Source organism: Mobula hypostoma, assembly GCF_963921235.1.
Source record: "Mobula hypostoma chromosome 30 unlocalized genomic scaffold, sMobHyp1.1 SUPER_30_unloc_4, whole genome shotgun sequence".
Classification (NCBI taxonomy): domain Eukaryota; kingdom Metazoa; phylum Chordata; class Chondrichthyes; order Myliobatiformes; family Myliobatidae; genus Mobula; species Mobula hypostoma.
Window position 1 is genome coordinate 22,696 of NW_026948161.1, and position 12,769 is coordinate 35,464.

General features: G+C 46.9%; 2 non-coding genes across 2 annotated transcripts; both read left to right on the forward strand.

Moving 5' to 3' along the window:
- Positions 1 to 8,980: 8,980 nt before the first annotated feature.
- Positions 8,981 to 9,052, forward strand: trnaa-cgc (transfer RNA alanine (anticodon CGC)). Its single transcript has one exon. It is a non-coding gene; the product is annotated as a tRNA-Ala (tRNA).
- Positions 9,053 to 10,917: 1,865 nt separating this feature from the next.
- On the forward strand, positions 10,918 to 10,991 carry trnan-guu (transfer RNA asparagine (anticodon GUU)). The gene has a single exon. It is a non-coding gene; the product is annotated as a tRNA-Asn (tRNA).
- The last annotated feature ends 1,778 nt before the right edge of the window (positions 10,992 to 12,769 follow it).

Here is a 12,769-nt window from a genome sequence, read left to right on the forward strand (position 1 = left end):
TTCCTGGAGCCACCCTGATGATTTTGATCATGTGGCATCTGGAGGGTGTGTTGGTGTCCAGAGTTACAGGTGAGTAGGTTGCATTGGTGGAAGGTAGAGATGAGGTCAAAGAAAACCTAAAGGAAGTCAAGATGGGGTCACCATAATGAGCACAGTGGCACCGAACGGCAAAAGTGAGTTTATTTCAGTGTAGGGGGAAAACTGTTAAGGCAGACATACCCAGATCCTGCATTTATACACGGCACGGTGATTCATCTGTTACAGAGATCTGGTTGAGAGAAGGTCAGGACTGGTATCTAAACATTACAGGATTTAATAATTCAGAGTGTCCAGAGGGAGCTAAAAGAGGTTGGGGAGCTGCACTGATGATCAGGCAGAATGTTACAAGGTCGAAGTCATCCCGGAAGCTCAACCAGTAAGATAATGCGGAGGGACTCCGGAATAAGAAAAGTGTAATACTGTAGACGTCACAATAGCCAGTAAGAGAGGGGAACAGATATGTCAGCAGGTTATTGACTGATGTAAAACAATGGAACACACTAGTTGGTGAATCTTCTCTCCAGAATGACTTGCACTTTCTCACCACCTGAGGATTGGATGGGGCATTATTTGTCAGGTGTATTTATGATGGTTTACCGAAACAGCATGTTGACGGTCCACCGGGGAGGGAACATACTTGAGATGTTGTGGGAAATGAGCCTAGCGAGATGAGTGGGGTTCCATTGAGAAAGATTTACGGATTATAATTCTGGAGGTTTTCCGGTGGTTATTGAGAAGGATAGGTCTGAACACGCAGGTGGACGAATCAGAATCAGGGTTATTATCAACGGCATGTGTCGTGAAATTTGTTAATTAGTAGTCGCAGTTTAATGCAAAACATAATATAGAATAAAGAAAGGAATAATAAATCAATCAATCAATCAATCAATAAATCTCAGTATACAAATATTGAATATATGAGAAATTGTGCAATAAACTTAAATACTATATATCAAAACAAGTCAGATGGTGCCCAGGGGTTCAATGTCAATTTAGGAATCGGATGGCAGAGGGAAAGAAGCTATTAATGAATCACTGAGTGTGTGCCTTCAGGTTTCTGTATCTCAGGCCTGATGGTAACAGTGAGAAAGGGGCGTGCCTTGGGTGCTGAAGGATCTTAATAATGGATGTTGCCTTTCTGAGACACTGCTCCTTGGGTACTTTGTAGGCTTGTACCTAAGATGGAGCTGACTAAATGTACAACCCTCTGCAGCTTCGTTCGGTCCTGTGCAATATCCCCCCATACCAGACAGTGAAGCAGCCTGTCAGAATGCTCTCCACGGTACATCAATTGACGTTTTTTGAGTGTACTTGTGGACATAACAAATCTCTTCAAACTCTAATGAAGTATAGTTGCTATCATGTCTTCTTTATAACTGTATCGATATAGACATAGACGTAGAATAGTACAGCACAGTACAGGCTCTTCGGCCCACAATGTTGTGCCGACCCTCAAACCCTGCCTCACATATAAGCCCCCACCTTAAATTCCTCCCTATACCTGTCTAGTAGTCTATTAAACTTCACCGGTGTATGTGCCTCGACCACTGACTCAGTCAGTGCATTCCACGCACCAACCACTCTCTGAGTGAAAAAAAAAACCTTCCTCTAATATCCCCATTCAACTTCCCACCCCTTACCTTAAAGCCATGTCCTCTTGTATTGGGCAGTGGTGCCCTGGGGAAGAGGCGCTGCCTATCCACTCTATCTATTCCTTTTATTATCTTGTACAACGCTATCATGTCTCCCCTCATCCTCCTACTCTCCAAAGAGTAAAGCCCTAGCTCCCTTATTCTCTGATCATAATCCATACTCTCTAAACCAGGCAGAATCCTGGTAAATCTCTTCTGTACCATTTCCAATGCTTCCACATCCTTCCTATAGTGAGGCGACCAGAACTGGACACAGTACTCCAAGTGTGCCCTAACCAGAGTTTTATAGGGCTGCATCATTACATCGCGACTCTTAAACTCTATCCCTCGACTTATGAAAGCAAACACCTCATAAGCTTTCTTAACTACCCTATCTACCCATGAGACAACTTTCAGTGATCTGTGGACATGCACCCCGATATCCCTCTGCTCCTCCACACTACCAAGTATCCTTCCATTTACTTTGTACTCTGCCTTGGAGTTTGTCCTTCCAAAGTGTACCACCTCACACTTCTCCGGGTTGAACTCCATCTGCCACTTCTCAGCCCACTTCTGCATTCTATCAATGTCTCTCTGCATTCTTTGACTATCCTCTACACTATCTACAACACCAGAAACCATTGTGTCGTCTGCAAACTTGCCAACCCACCCTTTTACCCCCATATCCAGGTTGTTAATAAATATCACGAAAAGCAGAGCTCCCAGAACAGATCCTTGTGGGACACGACGCGTCACAATCCTCCAATCTAAATGTACTCTCTCCACCACGACCCTCTGCTATCTGCAGGCAAGCTAATTTTGAATCCACCTGGCCAAACTTCCCTAGATCCCATGCCTTCTGATTTTCTGAATAAGCCTACCGTGTGGAACCTTGTCAAATGCCTTACTAAAATCCATATAGATCACATCCAATGCACTACCCTCATCTATATGCCTGGTCACCTCCTTAAAAAACTCTATCAGTCTTGTTATACACGATCTGCCCTTCACAAAGCCATGCTGACTGTCCCTGATCAGACCATGATTCTCTAAATGCCCAGAGATCCTATCTCTAAGAATACTTTCCAATAGCTTTCCCACCACAGACGTAAGGTTCACTGGTCTATAATTACTCGGACTATCCCTACTATATTTTTTGAACAAGGGACAGCATTCGCCTCTCTCCAATCCTCGGGTACCATTCCCGTGGACAACGAGGATATAAAGATCCTGGCCAGAGGCTCAGCAATCTCTTCCCTCGCCTCATTGAGCAGCCTGGGGACTTCTCCGTGCTAATGTATTTTAATAACTCCGACACCCCCTCTCCCTTAATATCAACATGCTCCAGAACATCAACTTCACTCATATTGTCCTCACCATCATCAAGTTCCCTCTTATTGGTGAACACGGAAGAGAACTATTCATTGAGGACCTCGCTCATTTCAGGGAGCGTACTACCAACGGTTTGGAATCAATAATAGGATGATCGTGTTTCTGTATTTTTTGTCTTGTAGCAGCTGCACTGCATTTGCAAATATTCTGTTGAAACAGCCCGCGAACATTCTACCAATTCATTGTCCGTATTTGTATATGAACGATTGACTGAGTTAGGTGCCATGTTCAAACCATCGACTGGCAGTAACGCGTTAGCAAATGTCAGGAGTTCCATGATGTTTCACGAACCTGTTGTGGATTATTGATAAATGTGTGCAATATAATTAAATATAAAGCTGTTGGCGGACAACACAATGAAATATTGCTGAGCACATTATCACAAGCGAGGGTCTAGTGAGATGGATGAACTGAGGGAAATACATATTAGTAGGGAAGTGGTGTTAAGTAAATTGAAGAGGTTAAAGGCAGATAAATCCCTAGGGCCAGATGGTCTGCATCCTGGAGTGCTTAAGGAAGTAGCCCAAGAAATAGTGGATGCATCAGTGATAATATTTCAAAACTCCTTAGATTGTGGATTAGTTCCTGAGGATTGGAGGGGGGCTAATGTACCCCGCTTTAAAAAAAAAGGAGGGAGAGAGAAACCAGGGAATGATAGACCGGCTAGCCTGACATCGGTGGTGGGGAAGATTCTAGAGTCAGTTATCAAAAATGTGATAACAGCACATTTGGAAAGCAGTGAAAAACACTGAAAAACAGGGAATCAACGGTCCGGATCGTAACATAAACAAGGTAAATTTAAAGGGACCCTGATCCGGACCATGACAGAGAGGTACGATTTCTGAACATTTGGAGAGGCATATTATGATTAGGAATAGTCAACATGGCTTTGTCAAAAGCATGTCTTGCCTTACAAGCCTGATTAAATATTTTGAGGATGTAACTGTGAATATTGTTGAAGGTAGAGCCGTCGATGTAGTGTATATGGATATTAACAAGGAATTTGATAAGGTACCCCTTGCAAGGCTTATTGAGAGAATAAGGAGGCATGGGATCCATGGGATCCAAAGGATCTTTGGTTTGTGGATCCAGAGCTGGCTTGCCCACAGAAGGTAAAGCGTAATTGTACACGGGTCATGTTCTGCATGGAGGACCGTGACCAGCAGTGTGCCTCAGGGATCTGTTCTAGAAAAACTACTCTGCGATTTTTATAAATGACCTGGATGAGGAAGTGGAGGGAGGGGTTAGTAGATTTGCTGATGACACAAATGTTGGGGGTGCAATGGTTAGTGTGGCGGTCTGTATAGGTTTACAACGGGACATTGATAGGAGGCAAATCTGGGCTCAGAAGTGGCTGATGGGATTCAACAAATTAAGTGTGAGGTGTTTATTTTTGGTAGATCAAATATGATGCCAGAATATAGCATTAATGGGAAGACTATTGGCTGTGTGGAGGATCAGAGGGATCTTGGGGTCTGAGTCCATAGGTCACGCAAAGCTGTTACGCAGTTTGTCTCTGAGGTTAAGAAGGCATACGGTGCATTAGTCTTCATCAATCGTGGGATTGAGTTTAACAGCCAAGAGCAGCTCTTTTGGACCCTGGTCAGACCCCACTTGTAGTACTGTGCTCAATTCTGGTCGCCTGAGTACAGGAAGGACGTGGAAGCCATTGACAGGACGCAGAGGAGATTTACAAGGATGTTGCCGCGATTGGGGAGCATGTCTTATGAGAATATTTTTAGTGAACTCGGACTTTTCTCCTTGGAGGGACGGAGGATGACAGGTGACTTCATAGAAGCGTCGTAGATTAGGAGAAGCATTGTTCGTATGGATAGTCAGTGTTTTTTTGTTTTTCCCAGGGCTGAAAGATGGAAATCAAGAGGAGCTGAGGGCAATACAGAGGGACCTGAAAGCCAAGTTCAGGGAGGCTAAAGACACGTACAGGAGGAAGCTTGAGTGGGAACTCCAGCAGTACAACATGACAGAGGTCTGGAGGGGGATAAGGACCATCACTGGGTTCCGGCAAACTAGCAACAGAGGAGCTGAAGGCAGTGTGGACAGGGCCAACGAACTTAACCTGTTCTTTAACAGATTTGACATTGTGGCCCCTGCCCATCCCCCACATGGGTCATCTGTTGTCTGGCACCAACCAACGCATATTCCACTCTCCCCTCCTACCCCTCCTAACAGTCCCCCACTCTGCTCTCATGACTATACACCTTCCCCACATGAAATCACCACTGTGGGCTTCACAGCTGAACAGGTGAGAAGACAGCTGAAACGTCCCAACCCATGCAAGGCTGCAGAACCGGATGGTGTCAGTACCAGGCTGCTCAAAGCCTGTGCCCCTCAGCTAAGTGGAGTACTTCGGCATGTATTAAATCTGAGCCTGAGGCTCCGGAGCGTTGCTGTGCTGTGGTAGACGTCCTGCCTCGTCCCTGTGCCGAAGACGCCGCGTCCCAGCGGCCTCAATGACTATAGACCGGTGGCATTGACCTCCCACATCATGAAGACCCTGGAGAGACTTGTTCTGGAGCTGCTCCGGCCTATGGTCAGGCCACACCTAGAGACCCTCCATTCGCCTACCTTCCCCGACTAGGAGTAGAGGATGCCATCGTCTACCTGCTGCACTGTGTCTACGCCCACCTGTACAAGCCAGCGAGCACTGTGAGAGTCAAGTTTTTTGACTTCTCCAGTGCGTTCAGCACCATCCGCCCTGCTCTGCTGAGTGAGAAGCTGACAGAGATGCAGGTGGAGGCTTGTAACATTGATTGTTGAATGCTGTCCTGGGGAATGCGGAATCTGATAGGAGAGAACTGAAGACCATGGAAGAGAGAAAAGTGGCGGGGGGGTGGGGGATAACCGTAGGGAGGTAATGGACGAGTAAGGAGACAAGGTGAGAGAGGGAAAAGGGAATGGGGATTGGTGAAAGAGGCGGTATTACCGGAAGTTCGAGAAATAACATCATGCTGTCACCCGAGTTGGAGGCTACCCAGATGGAATATGATGGGTTGCTTCCTCAAACTGTGTAGCCTCATCGCGACAGTAGAGAAGGTCATGGATTGCTGTCGGAATTGGAATGAGAAGTGGAATTAAAATGTGTGGTCATTGGGAGATCTCTCTTTTTTTCTGGTGGATGTTGTATGGGTGCTCGGCGAAGTGGTCTCCCAATATGTGTCCGGTCTCGCCGATATACCGGAGGTCACACCGGGAGCACTGCTTAGGTCAATGACCCCAAAAGACTCACAGGTGAAGTGTCGACTTACCTGGACGGACTGCTGGGGAGCATATATGGTAGTGAGGGAAGCTGTGTAGGGGCAGGTTTTAGCACCTGTTTCACTTGCAAGGATAAGTGTCGGAGGGACGAACACACACGGATTTCAGGTCGGGTGCAATCCCTGTAGGAAGCAGAAAGAAGAAGGGAGTGGGAGAGGTGTGTTTGGTGGTGGAATACCACCAAAGATGGCGGAAATTACAGAGACTTGTGTGCTGGAGTGGGGTTGGGGGGTGTGGGAGGTAGTTAAGGACAAGACGAACACTCTGCTTAGTGGAGTAACGCGAGCATGGTGTGCTGGCAGGTGTGCGCAAAATGGAAGAAATTCTGTTGAGAGCACATTTGGTGGTGGAGGAAGGGAAGCCCCTTTCTTTGAAAAAGAGGGTATCTCATTTGTTCTTCAACGAAACGCCTCGTCCTGAGAGCAGATGCGGCGGAGACGGAGGAATGGAGAAAAGGGAATGGCATTTTACAATTAACGGACTGGGAAGAGGCATAGTCCAGGTGGTTGTGAGAGTCTCTGTGTTCAAAAAATAGACATCAAGGTGAATTTAAGGGCAGGGCGGGAGTTGAAGGCAAAGCTGAAGAAGTGGATGAGCTCCGCGTGGGTGCATAAAACAGCAGCAATGCTGGCGGTTATGTAGCGTAGGAAACGTTAGGGAGAGAAACCAATGTAGGCTTGCGTAGCCGACAAAAGTAGACGACAAACAGGCATACCTGGGACCCCTGCCAGTGTCTATGGCTACACCTTGTGTTTGAAGGAAATGGGAAGAGTCGAAGGAGAAATTATTGAGTGGTGACGTTCCGCCAGACGGAGGTGAATGGTGGTGGAGGAGAGCTGGTTGGGTCTGGTATCCAGATGGAAGCGGAGAACTTTGAGGTCATTAATTAATGTTTTTAATGGGGCAGCTTTTTGTTCATTGATACTGTTGTATTGCTCAGTTCTACTCTGAAGGCCAGCAAGTACATGAATGTCAGAGCAGTAGATGGTGACATATACGTAATTAGAGATACTATTTTGGATTTTGAATATGCTCTCCGAGTTCCTATTGCCCACTATGTATTGCTTATATCTGGCTTTCATCAGATTCTTGAATGCTCGGAGCACACAACCCGCCGTCCTCACTCGTTTTCCACTGGATGTAAGTTTATTCCACGCCAAAATTGTTATCTGGTGACCGCCCTCGGAAGCGGCCCAGTCAGGTAGTTGGATGGATCAGAAAGGAGGACGAGAATGAAACAAGTCCGGGCGCCGGTCCTGCTACCCTGCAGACTTTCCATATCGATCAGCGCCAGGGCCCCGGGCGAGTGTCCTGCAGCTCCGCCGTTGAGAGCCCAGTGAGAGCTCCCTCAGCGCATATAGATCAGTGCCTCAGGAAGGAAGCCCGGCTCCCCCATCTCCAAGACAGCAGGGAAACGTCAAGCACCATTGTCCTTGCTGCTGAGGCTGACGTGGGGACCTTAGAGATTGTAGTCGCGACGTGAAGGAACCCTGTGCCGCTATAATTGAGTTCCTATCAGCCAAAATGCCCGCATGGAGTTCAGGGTGGAAGGTCACTGAGCTAAATATGAACACTGTTTCTCCCTTCACAGATGCTGACGTATCTGCTGAGAATATCCAACAGTTTTCGCTTTTAGTTCAGGGTCAACTCTGTTTCTCCGACTCCGGTTCTCTACTGGCCCTGTCGCATGTGGAGAAGATGATAATCGTGGCCGAGTGGTTCAGGTGATGGACTGGAAATCCATTGGGTTGCCTCTGTGCAGGTTCCAATCCTGTCCACTGCAATGAATGGCGGAGCGGACTTGAAAGGCCGAATCGGCCGCTCCGGCTTATGTTTTCTCTCTTTCAACGTCCGCCCTTTGTGATATGCTACTCAGATTTGCTACTAAGGATCTGTTAATGAATACTTAGTAACACAGGACAAGATTGGGCAACGTCAGTACGGTTTCCTTCAGGGAAAGTCTTGTGAACAGTCTTGAGCTCTTCATCTTAGACAAGATGTGCCGCCATTGGAGAGGGTGGAGAGGAGGTTCACAAGGATGTCTACGGAAATGAAAGGCTTATTATTTTGATAGCTCTGGGTCTGTACTCACTGGAACTTCTGTGATATCTTTCTGTTTCTGTGTTATCTTTCTGGAGGAACATTGTATCTTTTGTAATGTATGCATTTCGAAGTGACAATAAACGAGGACTGAGTGTCCTCATAATCTAATCTAAACTTAGAGAGATGAGGTGGGAAGTCATTGAAACTTTTCGAATATTGAAAGGCCTAGACATAGTAAATGTGGGAAAAGATATTACGTACGGTGGGGGAGTCAAGGATAAGCGGTCACAGTCTCATGATAGAGGCGTCTCCATTTCAAACAGAGATGCAGACGCAGGTAAATTTGTAGAATGTATCACCACAGGCATCTGGGGAGGACAAGTCGTTAGGGGTATTTAAGGCAGATCTTGATATGTCTTAGTTGGATACAGCATCAAATGTTATGGGAGAAGGCTGCGGGCTGGGGCTGAGGTGGGGAAAAAGGATCAGCCATGATCAAATGGTGATGTAGACACGATGGGCCACATAGCCTAATTCTGCTGCCATAGCTTATAGTCTTACAGGATCAGGTGGAAGATTTCATTCATAAATTTGACATTGGGGATGTAGCTCAGTGGGAGAGCGCATGCTTCGCATGTATGAAGTCCCGGGTTCAATCCCCGGCATCTCCACAGAATTTTGATAAATGGGCCAATGAAGAAATTTCTCTGCGCTCAGCCTTCATTTCCATCATTGAATTACGGGATTAGGTTGTAACATATGGGAGAGTTAAAGATGGTCCCTTGCCGTATCAGTGGGGAAATTCAAATAAACATTGCACAACGTTCATGACACAGCACAGTGTCTCAGCGGAACCGTGATGGGCCCATAACCCCGAGGTCGACGAATCGAAACCACCTTCGGCAGTATACATCACTTATCAGTACATTTTAACATCGCCACCTGTCACATTATGCGTAGACACAAGGGAATCCACCGGCTTTCAGATGAATAATGGAAGGAGAAATGAAGAAAGAGTTTAAATTACATGTGTGCGATGCTCGGAGATGAGCATTTCTGGTTTATCCGCGGCTCCGGTATGTACAGGATGGTTTCGTAGTCACACACACACAATCACACATGTTTTAATGAACTCAGTGGCAACTGTGGCGCACACATTGGGACTCGAAGATGAATCCCTGAATACAGTCCTGTCTACAGATTCAAAGCTGTCCAGCAAGCGCCCCTGCACCTCCCTTGTCCATACCTGTTTAGTCCTCAGTACTGATACTACGAACATCAGTATCTGCCTATATATAGGGAGCAAAAATAGAGCCCGACTTTCCAGTGTGGACAATGTGGAAAATCTGGAAATATTTTCCTGCATCAGTAAAATCCTGTTGATAAATGTTCCTCCCCCGAACACACAATCAGGCTGGAATGGGAGCTTTACAAAAGGAACAGCTGAACAGGAAGCGGTTTCGAGCCCTCTCCCGTCGCACAGAAAGAAGTGTATGTTTGAAAAGTGCCACTGTCAAGGAATAAATTTCGGGGTGACCCTTTGAGCTATCTTGTGCTCGAACATACCAATGTCAGATCGCTCGTTCGCATTGGTTTCTCGTTAGTTCAGTGGTTAGTATCCCCGTCTGTCACGGGAAAGACGGGGGTTAATTTCCACGGTGGGGAAATGGTTTTGTTGTCTCCATATTAAATGTAATTGCAACTCGAAGTTTCAAAATAAATTTAAAAGGGTTAAAGAGGTTATTCCGAGTTTGGAGTTGAAGTGATCAGTTCTTTGTCGATGTGACCAGTTGATCTGCAGTTACCCCGGGAAGGTAGAGTCTGCCGAGAGGAAGGGACTTTATGTTCAGCTTCGTGAAATCTGCCCTCAGCGACTCTGTATCTCGAAGTTATTCGACGTAACACGCAGTGACGTGGAACAATATTTCCAGAACTATTGAGTTCATCTGTCTCTGCCACATTTTAAAAGTTAAACAAAGGCTGTTTGTGTGCTGGATTTAAGGTTTACAGTTCGAAGAGTCGAAAAGAAGAGGGCGAGTGGAATCGGTGCCTTCACCCAGCTCAGGTCACCCTGCAGAGACTCCGTGAGACTCCTTCCGTCTGACTGCGAGCTGGGAGCTGTGTAAGGCCATCGACCTGAAACGTGAACTCGGTTTCTCTCTCCACAGACGCAGCCTAAACTGCGGAGTATTTCCGGCTGTTTCAGCTTTTAGTTCAGGATCAGTCCTGTTTCTCTGACCCCGGGATCGGTGCTGTCCTCATCCGTCCCGGGACATAGTGATTATATCCCACGTAAAATATCCTTCTTTGAGGAGTGTGTGCTCGTAGCCGAATGTTTTATCAATGCACTGGGAACCTATTGGTATTTCCGCTTCTAATTCTGACAAGTATGTGGTTCCAGCGTTTTCTGTTTTATGTTGTCCGCCACCCTCTGATGCAAACTATTCATCCAGATTGTGGAAAGCCGGCTCACAGATTGATTGTCACCATCCCCCAACGCCGGAATGTACCATTAATGGAAAAATTTTTGCAGCGTGTCTCTGTGGCGCAATCGGTGAGCGCGTTCGGCTGTTAACCGAAAGGTCGGTGGTTCGAGCCCACCCAGGGACGCTGGTGTTCCAGCACTTTTTGCTGCGCGTTGCATTCCCCGCAGGGAAAGGCAGCGTTGTCCGGAGACCAGCGTTCCCTGCTACTGCCGCATCACGTTCAGCGGCAATTAAAATTGTTTTCGTCACGTACCGAGATACAGTGAAAAGCTTCTCTTTCACACTGTTCGTACAGAGCAAATTATTACACAGTGCATTGAGAGAGAACAATATAAAACAATAACAGAATACAGAATAAAATTTAACAGCAACAGAGAGCACAGTGTAGATGAGTAATTTGGTACAGCATCATAACGGGGTAGATTGCGAGGTCAAGTGTCCATCTTATCCTACTCGGGAGCCATCTGCATACCAGACCCAACCAGCTCCCCTCTACCACCATTCACCTCCGTCTGGCGGAACTTGTCCCCACTCAATCATTTCTCCTTCAACTCCTCCCATTCCCTTCAAACAAAAGGTGTAACCACAGACATTGGCATGGGTCCGAGCTCTGCCTCTCTGTATGTCCGCTACGTGGAGCGGTCTATCTTGCAAGCCTACATTGGTATCCCTCCCTGACTTTCCCTACGCTACATAAACGACTGTTGTTTCCTGCAGAGCTCATCCACATCATGAGCTTTGCTTCCAACTTCTGCGCTGCCCCAAAATTTACCCGTCCCATATCCGACACCTCCACCACCCCCCTACCTTTCTGGATCTCTCTATCTCTATCTGAAGACAGTTTATCTACTGGTAAATATTATGACCACACAGACCCTCACAGCTCTCTGGACTATGCCTCTTTCCATCCCATTACTTGTAAAAATGCGAGCCCCTTCTCTCAATTCCTCCGTCTCTTCCGCATCTGCTCTCAAGATGAGGCGTTTCATTCATTAGCAAATGAAATATCGTGTTTTTTTTTTAGAGAAAGGGGCTTCCCTTCCTCCACCACCAAAGATGATCTCAACAGAATCTCTTCCATTTTGCTCAAGTCTGCCCCCAGCCCATCTCACCGGGAGAGGGTTCGTCTTGTCCTCATCTACCTTTCCCCAGCCTTCGCCTCCAGCACACAATTCTCTGTAACTTCCGCCATCTCCGGCGGAATCTCACCAGCAAACACATCTTTCCCTCCCCCCTCTACTTTCTGCAGGGATCGCTCCCTATGTGAATCCCATGTGCGTTCACCCCTTCTCAGTGAAATCTCTCCTGGCACTTATCCTTGCAATTGAAACAAGTGCTACACATTCCCCTACACATCTTCCCTGACTACTATTCAGGACCCCAAGCAATCCTTCCGGGTGAGGCGACACTTCTCCTGTGAGTATTTTACAGTCATCTGCTGTATCCAGTTCTCCCGGTGTGGCCTCCTGTATATCGGTGAGACCTGACACAGATTGGGAGACCACTTCACCGAGCACCTACACTCCGTCCACCAGAAAAAACGACATCTCCCAGTGGCAACCCATTTTAATTCCACTTCTCATTCCAATTCCGACATGGCAGCCCATGGCCTCCTGTACTGTCGCGATGAGGCTACACTCAGGGTGGAGGAGCAACACATTATATTCCATCTGGGTAGCCTCCAACCTGATGGCATGATCATCGATTTCTCAGACTTCCGGTAATGCCCCCTCCTTCACCAAGCCTCATTCTCTTTTCCCTCTCTGGCCTTATCTGTTAACTGCCCATCACCTCCCTCTGGTGTCCCTCCCCCTTCTCTTTCTTCCATGGCCTTCTGTAATCTCCTATTATATTCCCTGTTCTCCAGCCCAGTATCTCTTTCACCAATCAACATTTCAAGTC